Raw genomic sequence first — 11,622 nt, 5'->3', positions numbered from 1 at the left:
GGGGCGGCCCCTACGATTTTCTTCAAAATCGGCATGGTGATACTACAGGCCGAGATGATCAATCTGGCTGAAGAAACCCCTATGGGCATTGAAATCTATGGGGTAAAAACGCCCTTGGAAAGTTTTACCCACGCATTTCTGGCAAGTGTATCGCACGCATCCCCCCAATATGGGTATCATATGAAAGCCCATGAAAACCCAAACAAAATGGTGGGGTAAATTTTACCCATTAACCCATCCAGGGTAAAGTTTCCCCAAGATGAAAATTTTCGGTCAACGGGGCGGCCCCTACGATTTTCTTCAAAATCGGCATGGTGATACTACAGGCCCAGATGATCAATCTGGCTGAAGAAACCCCTATGGGCATTGAAATCTATGGGGTAAAAACGCCCTTGGAAAGTTTTACCCACGCATTTCTGGCAAGTGTATCGCACGCATCCCCCCAATATGGGTATCATATGAAAGCCCATGAAAACCCAAACAAAATGGTGGGGTAAAATTTACCCATTACCCCATCCAGGGTGAAGTTTACCCAAGAAGAAAATTTTCGGTCAATCGGGCGGCCCCTACGATTTTCTTCAAAATCGGCATGGTGATACTACAGGCCGAGATGATCAATCTGGCTGAAGAAACCCCTATGGGCATTGAAATCTATGGGGTAAAAACGCCCTTGGAAAGTTTTACCCACGCATTTCTGGCAAGTGTATCGCACGCATCCCCCCAATATGGGTATCATATGAAAGCCCATGAAAACCCAAACAAAATGGTGGGGTAAAATTTACCCATTACCCCATCCAGGGTAAAGTTTACCCAAGATGAAAATTTTCGGTCAATGGGGCGGCCCCTACGATTTTCTTCAAAATCGGCATGGTGATACTACAGGCCCAGATGATCAATCTGGCTGAAGAAACCCCTATGGGCATTGAAATCTATGGGGTAAAAACGCCCTTGGAAAGTTTTACCCACGCATTTCTGGCAAGTGTATCGCACGCATCCCCCCAATATGGGTATCATATGAAAGCCCATGAAAACCCAAACAAAATGGTGGGGTAAAATTTACACATTACCCCATCCAGGGTAGAGTTTACCCAAGATGAAAATTTTCGGTCAATGAGGCGGCCCCTACGATTTTCTTTAAAATCGGCATGGTGATACTACAGGCCGAGATGATCAATCTGGCTGAAGAAACCCCTATGGGCATTGAAATCTATGGGGTAAAAACGCCCTTGGAAAGTTTTACCCACGCATTTCTGGCAAGTGTATCGCACGCATCCCCCCAATATGGGTATCATATGAAAGTCCATAAAACCCAAACAAAATGGTGGGGTAAAATTTACCCATTACCCCATCCAGGGTAGAGTTTACCCAAGATGAAAATTTTCGGTCAATGAGGCGGCCCCTACGATTTTCTTTAAAATCGGCATGGTGATACTACAGGCCCAGATGATCAATCTGGCTGAAGAAACCCCTATGGGCATTGAAATCTATGGGGAAAAACGCCCTTGGAAAGTTTTACCCACGCATTTCTGGCAAGTGTATCGCACGCATCCCCCCAATATGGGTATCATATGAAAGCCCATGAAAACCCAAACAAAATGGTGGGGTAAAATTTACCCATTACCCCATCCAGGGTGAAGTTTACCCAAGACGAAAATTTTCGTTCAATGGGGCGGCCCCTACGATTTTCTTCAAAATCGGCATGGTGATACTACAGGCCGAGATGATCAATCTGGCTGAAGAAACCCCTATGGGCATTGAAATCTATGGGGTAAAAACGCCCTTGGAAAGTTTTACCCACGCATTTCTGGCAAGTGTATCGCACGCATCCCCCCAATATGGGTATCATATGAAAGCCCATGAAAACCCAAACAAAATGGTGGGGGAAAATTTACCCATTATCCCATCCAGGGTAAAGTTTACCCAAGAAGAAAATTTTTGGTCAATGGGGCGGCCCCTACGATTTTCTTCAAAATCGGCATGGTGATACTACAGGCCGAGATGATCAATCTGGCTGAAGAAACCCCTATGGGCATTGAAATCTATGGGGTAAAAACGCCCTTGGAAAGTTTTACCCACGCATTTCTGGCAAGTGTATCGCACGCATCCCCCCAATATGGGTATCATATGAAAGCCCATGAAAACCCAAACAAAATGGTGGGGTAAAATTTACCCATTACCCCATCCAGGGTAAAGTTTACCCAAGATGAAAATTTTCGGTCAATGGGGCGGCCCCTACGATTTTCTTCAAAATCGGCATGGTGATACTACAGGCCCAGATGATCAATCTGGCTGAAGAAACCCCTATGGGCATTGAAATCTATGGGGTAAAAACGCCCTTGGAAAGTTTTACCCACGCATTTCTGGCAAGTGTATCGCACGCATCCCCCCAATATGGGTATCATATGAAAGCCCATGAAAACCCAAACAAAATGGTGGGTAAAATTTACCCATTACCCCATCCAGGGTAAAGTTTACCCAAGATGAAAATTTTCGGTCAATGGGGCGGCCCCTACGATTTTCTTCAAAATCGGCATGGTGATACTACAGGCCCAGATGATCAATCTGGCTGAAGAAACCCCTATGGGCATTGAAATCTATGGGGTAAAAACGCCCTTGGAAAGTTTTACCCACGCATTTCTGGCAAGTGTATCGCACGCATCCCCCCAATATGGGTATCATATGAAAGCCCATGAAAACCCAAACAAAATGGTGGGGTAAAATTTACCCATTATCCCATCCAGGGTAAAGTTTACCCAAGATGAAAATTTTCGGTCAATGGGGCGGCCCCTACGATTTTCTTCAAAATCGGCATGGTGATACTACAGGCCCAGATGATCAATCTGGCTGAAGAAACCCCTATGGGCATTGAAATCTATGGGGTAAAAACGCCCTTGGAAAGTTTTACCCACGCATTTCTGGCAAGTGTATCGCACGCATCCCCCCAATATGGGTATCATATGAAAGCCCATGAAAACCCAAACAAAATGGTGGGGTAAAATTTACACATTACCCCATCCAGGGTAGAGTTTACCCAAGATGAAAATTTTCGGTCAATGAGGCGGCCCCTACGATTTTCTTTAAAATCGGCATGGTGATACTACAGGCCCAGATGATCAATCTGGCTGAAGAAACCCCTATGGGCATTGAAATCTATGGGGAAAAACGCCCTTGGAAAGTTTTACCCACGCATTTCTGGCAAGTGTATCGCACGCATCCCCCCAATATGGGTATCATATGAAAGCCCATGAAAACCCAAACAAAATGGTGGGGTAAAATTTACCCATTACCCCATCCAGGGTGAAGTTTACCCAAGACGAAAATTTTCGTTCAATGGGGCGGCCCCTACGATTTTCTTCAAAATCGGCATGGTGATACTACAGGCCGAGATGATCAATCTGGCTGAAGAAACCCCTATGGGCATTGAAATCTATGGGGTAAAAACGCCCTTGGAAAGTTTTACCCACGCATTTCTGGCAAGTGTATCGCACGCATCCCCCCAATATGGGTATCATATGAAAGCCCATGAAAACCCAAACAAAATGGTGGGGTAAAATTTACCCATTACCCCATCCAGGGTGAAGTTTACCCAAGACGAAAATTTTCGTTCAATGGGGCGGCCCCTACGATTTTCTTCAAAATCGGCATGGTGATACTACAGGCCGAGATGATCAATCTGGCTGAAGAAACCCCTATGGGCATTGAAATCTATGGGGTAAAAACGCCCTTGGAAAGTTTTACCCACGCATTTCTGGCAAGTGTATCGCACGCATCCCCCCAATATGGGTATCATATGAAAGCCCATGAAAACCCAAACAAAATGGTGGGGGAAAATTTACCCATTATCCCATCCAGGGTAAAGTTTACCCAAGAAGAAAATTTTCGGTCAATGGGGCGGCCCCTACGATTTTCTTCAAAATCGGCATGGTGATACTACAGGCCGAGATGATCAATCTGGCTGAAGAAACCCCTATGGGCATTGAAATCTATGGGGTAAAAACGCCCTTGGAAAGTTTTACCCACGCATTTCTGGCAAGTGTATCGCACGCATCCCCCCAATATGGGTATCATATGAAAGCCCATGAAAACCCAAACAAAATGGTGGGGTAAAATTTACCCATTACCCCATCCAGGGTAAAGTTTACCCAAGATGAAAATTTTCGGTCAATGGGGCGGCCCCTACGATTTTCTTCAAAATCGGCATGGTGATACTACAGGCCCAGATGATCAATCTGGCTGAAGAAACCCCTATGGGCATTGAAATCTATGGGGTAAAAACGCCCTTGGAAAGTTTTACCCACGCATTTCTGGCAAGTGTATCGCACGCATCCCCCCAATATGGGTATCATATGAAAGCCCATGAAAACCCAAACAAAATGGTGGGTAAAATTTACCCATTACCCCATCCAGGGTAAAGTTTACCCAAGATGAAAATTTTCGGTCAATGGGGCGGCCCCTACGATTTTCTTCAAAATCGGCATGGTGATACTACAGGCCCAGATGATCAATCTGGCTGAAGAAACCCCTATGGGCATTGAAATCTATGGGGTAAAAACGCCCTTGGAAAGTTTTACCCACGCATTTCTGGCAAGTGTATCGCACGCATCCCCCCAATATGGGTATCATATGAAAGCCCATGAAAACCCAAACAAAATGGTGGGGTAAAATTTACCCATTACCCCATCCAGGGTAAAGTTTACCCAAGATGAAAATTTTCGGTCAATGGGGCGGCCCCTACGATTTTCTTCAAAATCGGCATGGTGATACTACAGGCCGAGATGATCAATCTGGCTGAAGAAACCCCTATGGGCATTGAAATCTATGGGGTAAAAACGCCCTTGGAAAGTTTTACCCACGCATTTCTGGCAAGTGTATCGCACGCATCCCCCCAATATGGGTATCATATGAAAGCCCATGAAAACCCAAACAAAATGGTGGGGTAAAATTTACCCATTACCCCATCCAGGGTAAAGTTTACCCAAGATGAAAATTTTCGGTCAATGGGGCGGCCCCTACGATTTTCTTCAAAATCGGCATGGTGATACTACAGGCCCAGATGATCAATCTGGCTGAAGAAACCCCTATGGGCATTGAAATCTATGGGGTAAAAACGCCCTTGGAAAGTTTTACCCACGCATTTCTGGCAAGTGTATCGCACGCATCCCCCCAATATGGGTATCATATGAAAGCCCATGAAAACCCAAACAAAATGGTGGGTAAAATTTACCCATTACCCCATCCAGGGTAAAGTTTACCCAAGATGAAAATTTTCGGTCAATGGGGCGGCCCCTACGATTTTCTTCAAAATCGGCATGGTGATACTACAGGCCCAGATGATCAATCTGGCTGAAGAAACCCCTATGGGCATTGAAATCTATGGGGTAAAAACGCCCTTGGAAAGTTTTACCCACGCATTTCTGGCAAGTGTATCGCACGCATCCCCCCAATATGGGTATCATATGAAAGCCCATGAAAACCCAAACAAAATGGTGGGGTAAAATTTACCCATTATCCCATCCAGGGTAAAGTTTACCCAAGATGAAAATTTTCGGTCAATGGGGCGGCCCCTACGATTTTCTTCAAAATCGGCATGGTGATACTACAGGCCCAGATGATCAATCTGGCTGAAGAAACCCCTATGGGCATTGAAATCTATGGGGTAAAAACGCCCTTGGAAAGTTTTACCCACGCATTTCTGGCAAGTGTATCGCACGCATCCCCCCAATATGGGTATCATATGAAAACCCATGAAAACCCAAACAAAATGGTGGGGTAAAATTTACACATTACCCCATCCAGGGTAGAGTTTACCCAAGATGAAAATTTTCGGTCAATGAGGCGGCCCCTACGATTTTCTTTAAAATCGGCATGGTGATACTACAGGCCCAGATGATCAATCTGGCTGAAGAAACCCCTATGGGCATTGAAATCTATGGGGAAAAACGCCCTTGGAAAGTTTTACCCACGCATTTCTGGCAAGTGTATCGCACGCATCCCCCCAATATGGGTATCATATGAAAGCCCATGAAAACCCAAACAAAATGGTGGGGTAAAATTTACCCATTACCCCATCCAGGGTGAAGTTTACCCAAGACGAAAATTTTCGTTCAATGGGGCGGCCCCTACGATTTTCTTCAAAATCGGCATGGTGATACTACAGGCCGAGATGATCAATCTGGCTGAAGAAACCCCTATGGGCATTGAAATCTATGGGGTAAAAACGCCCTTGGAAAGTTTTACCCACGCATTTCTGGCAAGTGTATCGCACGCATCCCCCCAATATGGGTATCATATGAAAGCCCATGAAAACCCAAACAAAATGGTGGGGTAAAATTTACCCATTACCCCATCCAGGGTGAAGTTTACCCAAGACGAAAATTTTCGTTCAATGGGGCGGCCCCTACGATTTTCTTCAAAATCGGCATGGTGATACTACAGGCCGAGATGATCAATCTGGCTGAAGAAACCCCTATGGGCATTGAAATCTATGGGGTAAAAACGCCCTTGGAAAGTTTTACCCACGCATTTCTGGCAAGTGTATCGCACGCATCCCCCCAATATGGGTATCATATGAAAGCCCATGAAAACCCAAACAAAATGGTGGGGGAAAATTTACCCATTATCCCATCCAGGGTAAAGTTTACCCAAGAAGAAAATTTTCGGTCAATGGGGCGGCCCCTACGATTTTCTTCAAAATCGGCATGGTGATACTACAGGCCGAGATGATCAATCTGGCTGAAGAAACCCCTATGGGCATTGAAATCTATGGGGTAAAAACGCCCTTGGAAAGTTTTACCCACGCATTTCTGGCAAGTGTATCGCACGCATCCCCCCAATATGGGTATCATATGAAAGCCCATGAAAACCCAAACAAAATGGTGGGGTAAAATTTACCCATTACCCCATCCAGGGTAAAGTTTACCCAAGATGAAAATTTTCGGTCAATGGGGCGGCCCCTACGATTTTCTTCAAAATCGGCATGGTGATACTACAGGCCCAGATGATCAATCTGGCTGAAGAAACCCCTATGGGCATTGAAATCTATGGGGTAAAAACGCCCTTGGAAAGTTTTACCCACGCATTTCTTGGAAAGTTTAAAAACGCCCTTGGAAAGTTTTACCCACGCATTTCTGGCAAGTGTATCGCACGCATCCCCCCAATATGGGTATCATATGAAAGCCCATGAAAACCCAAACAAAATGGTGGGTAAAATTTACCCATTACCCCATCCAGGGTAAAGTTTACCCAAGATGAAAATTTTCGGTCAATGGGGCGGCCCCTACGATTTTCTTCAAAATCGGCATGGTGATACTACAGGCCCAGATGATCAATCTGGCTGAAGAAACCCCTATGGGCATTGAAATCTATGGGGTAAAAACGCCCTTGGAAAGTTTTACCCACGCATTTCTGGCAAGTGTATCGCACGCATCCCCCCAATATGGGTATCATATGAAAGCCCATGAAAACCCAAACAAAATGGTGGGGTAAAATTTACCCATTACCCCATCCAGGGTAAAGTTTACCCAAGATGAAAATTTTCGGTCAATGGGGCGGCCCCTACGATTTTCTTCAAAATCGGCATGGTGATACTACAGGCCCAGATGATCAATCTGGCTGAAGAAACCCCTATGGGCATTGAAATCTATGGGGTAAAAACGCCCTTGGAAAGTTTTACCCACGCATTTCTGGCAAGTGTATCGCACGCATCCCCCCAATATGGGTATCATATGAAAGCCCATGAAAACCCAAACAAAATGGTGGGGTAAAATTTACACATTACCCCATCCAGGGTAAAGTTTACCCAAGATGAAAATTTTCGGTCAATGAGGCGGCCCCTACGATTTTCTTTAAAATCGGCATGGTGATACTACAGGCCCAGATGATCAATCTGGCTGAAGAAACCCCTATGGGCATTGAAATCTATGGGGAAAAACGCCCTTGGAAAGTTTTACCCACGCATTTCTGGCAAGTGTATCGCACGCATCCCCCCAATATGGGTATCATATGAAAGCCCATGAAAACCCAAACAAAATGGTGGGGTAAAATTTACCCATTACCCCATCCAGGGTGAAGTTTACCCAAGACGAAAATTTTCGTTCAATGGGGCGGCCCCTACGATTTTCTTCAAAATCGGCATGGTGATACTACAGGCCGAGATGATCAATCTGGCTGAAGAAACCCCTATGGGCATTGAAATCTATGGGGTAAAAACGCCCTTGGAAAGTTTTACCCACGCATTTCTGGCAAGTGTATCGCACGCATCCCCCCAATATGGGTATCATATGAAAGCCCATGAAAACCCAAACAAAATGGTGGGGTAAAATTTACCCATTACCCCATCCAGGGTAATGTTTCCCCAAGATGAAAATTTTCGGTCAACGGGGCGGCCCCTTAGATTTTCTTCAAAATCGGCATGGTGATACTACAGGCCCAGATGATCAATCTGGCTGAAGAAACCCCTATGGGCATTGAAATCTATGGGGTAAAAACGCCCTTGGAAAGTTTTACCCACGCATTTCTGGCAAGTGTATCGCACGCATCCCCCCAATATGGGTATCATATGAAAGCCCATGAAAACCCAAACAAAATGGTGGGGTAAAATTTACCCATTACCCCATCCAGGGTAAAGTTTACCCAAGATGAAAATTTTCGGTCAATGGGGCGGCCCCTACGATTTTCTTCAAAATCGGCATGGTCATACTACAGGCCCAGATGATCAATCTGGCTGAAGAAACCCCTATGGGCATTGAAATCTATGGGGTAAAAACGCCCTTGGAAAGTTTTACCCACGCATTTCTGGCAAGTGTATCGCACGCATCCCCCCAATATGGGTATCATATGAAAGCCCATGAAAACCCAAACAAAATGGTGGGGTAAAATTTACCCATTACCCCATCCAGGGTGAAGTTTACCCAAGACGAAAATTTTCGTTCAATGGGGCGGCCCCTACGATTTTCTTCAAAATCGGCATGGTCATACTACAGGCCCAGATGATCAATCTGGCTGAAGAAACCCCTATGGGCATTGAAATCTATGGGGTAAAAACGCCCTTGGAAAGTTTTACCCACGCATTTCTGGCAAGTGTATCGCACGCATCCCCCCAATATGGGTATCATATGAAAGCCCATGAAAACCCAAACAAAATGGTGGGGTAAAATTTACCCATTACCCCATCCAGGGTAAAGTTTACCCAAGATGAAAATTTTCGGTCAATGGGGCGGCCCCTACGATTTTCTTCAAAATCGGCATGGTGATACTACAGGCCCAGATGATCAATCTGGCTGAAGAAACCCCTATGGGCATTGAAATCTATGGGGTAAAAACGCCCTTGGAAAGTTTTACCCACGCATTTCTGGCAAGAGTATCGCACGCATCCCCCCAATATGGGTATCATATGAAAGCCCATGAAAACCCAAACAAAATGGTGGGGTAAAATTTACACATTACCCCATCCAGGGTAGAGTTTACCCAAGATGAAAATTTTCGGTCAATGAGGCGGCCCCTACGATTTTCTTTAAAATCGGCATGGTGATACTACAGGCCCAGATGATCAATCTGGCTGAAGAAACCCCTATGGGCATTTAAATCTATGGGGTAAAAACGCCCTTGGAAAGTTTTACCCACGCATTTCTGGCAAGTGTATCGCACGCATCCCCCCAATATGGGTATCATATGAAAGCCCATGAAAACCCAAACAAAATGGTGGGGTAAAATTTACACATTACCCCATCCAGGGTAGAGTTTACCCAAGATGAAAATTTTCGGTCAATGAGGCGGCCCCTACGATTTTCTTTAAAATCGGCATGGTGATACTACAGGCCCAGATGATCAATCTGGCTGAAGAAACCCCTATGGGCATTGAAATCTATGGGGAAAAACGCCCTTGGAAAGTTTTACCCACGCATTTCTGGCAAGTGTATCGCACGCATCCCCCCAATATGGGTATCATATGAAAGCCCATGAAAACCCAAACAAAATGGTGGGGTAAAATTTACCCATTACCCCATCCAGGGTGAAGTTTACCCAAGACGAAAATTTTCGTTCAATGGGGCGGCCCCTACGATTTTCTTCAAAATCGGCATGGTGATACTACAGGCCGAGATGATCAATCTGGCTGAAGAAACCCCTATGGGCATTGAAATCTATGGGGTAAAAACGCCCTTGGAAAGTTTTACCCACGCATTTCTGGCAAGTGTATCGCACGCATCCCCCCAATATGGGTATCATATGAAAGCCCATGAAAACCCAAACAAAATGGTGGGGGAAAATTTACCCATTATCCCATCCAGGGTAAAGTTTACCCAAGAAGAAAATTTTCGGTCAATAGGGCGGCCCCTACGATTTTCTTCAAAATCGGCATGGTGATACTACAGGCCGAGATGATCAATCTGGCTGAAGAAACCCCTATGGGCATTGAAATCTATGGGGTAAAAACGCCCTTGGAAAGTTTTACCCACGCATTTCTGGCAAGTGTATCGCACGCATCCCCCCAATATGGGTATCATATGAAAGCCCATGAAAACCCAAACAAAATGGTGGGGTAAAATTTACCCATTACCCCATCCAGGGTGAAGTTTACCCAAGAAGAAAATTTTCGGTCAATGGGGCGGCCCCTACGATTTTCTTCAAAATCGGCATGGTGATACTACAGGCCGAGATGATCAATCTGGCTGAAGAAACCCCTATGGGCATTGAAATCTATGGGGTAAAAACGCCCTTGGAAAGTTTTACCCACGCATTTCTGGCAAGTGTATCGCACGCATCCCCCCAATATGGGTATGATATGAAAGCCCATGAAAACCCAAACAAAATGGTGGGGTAAAATTTACCCATTATCCCATCCAGGGTAAAGTTTACCCAAGATGAAAATTTTCGGTCAATGGGGCGGCCCCTTAGATTTTCTTGAAAATCGGCATGGTGATACTACAGGCCCAGATGATCAATCTGGCTGAAGAAACCCCTATGGGCATTGAAATCTATGGGGTAAAAACGCCCTTGGAAAGTTTTACCCACGCATTTCTGGCAAGTGTATCGCACGCATCCCCCCAATATGGGTATCATATGAAAGCCCATGAAAACCCAAAGAAAATGGTGGGGTAAAATTCACCCATTACCCCATCCAGGGTAAAGTTTACCCAAGATGAAAATTTTCGGTCAATGGGGCGGCCCCTACGATTTTCTTCAAAATCGGCATGGTGATACTACAGGCCGAGATGATCAATCTGGCTGAAGAAACCCCTATGGGCATTGAAATCTATGGGGTAAAAACGCCCTTGGAAAGTTTTACCCACGCATTTCTGGCAAGTGTATCGCACGCATCCCCCCAATATGGGTATCATATGAAAGCCCATGAAAACCCAAACAAAATGGTGGGGTAAAATTTACCCATTACCCCATCCAGGGTGAAGTTTACCCAAGATGAAAATTTTCGGTCAATCGGGCGGCCCCTACGATTTTCTTCAAAATCGGCATGGTGATACTACAGGCCCAGATGATCAATCTGGCTGAAGAAACCCCTATGGGCATTGAAATCTATGGGGTAAAAACGCCCTTGGAAAGTTTTTCCACGCATTTCTGGCAAGTGTATCGCACGCATCCCCCCAATATGGGTATCATATGAAAGCC

The sequence above is a fragment of the Amphibalanus amphitrite genome, unplaced genomic scaffold, assembly GCF_019059575.1.
Source record: "Amphibalanus amphitrite isolate SeventyFive unplaced genomic scaffold, NRLGWU_Aamphi_draft 000206F_arrow, whole genome shotgun sequence".
Classification (NCBI taxonomy): Eukaryota; Metazoa; Arthropoda; class Thecostraca; order Balanomorpha; family Balanidae; genus Amphibalanus; species Amphibalanus amphitrite.
This window is presented reverse-complemented; position numbering follows the sequence as displayed.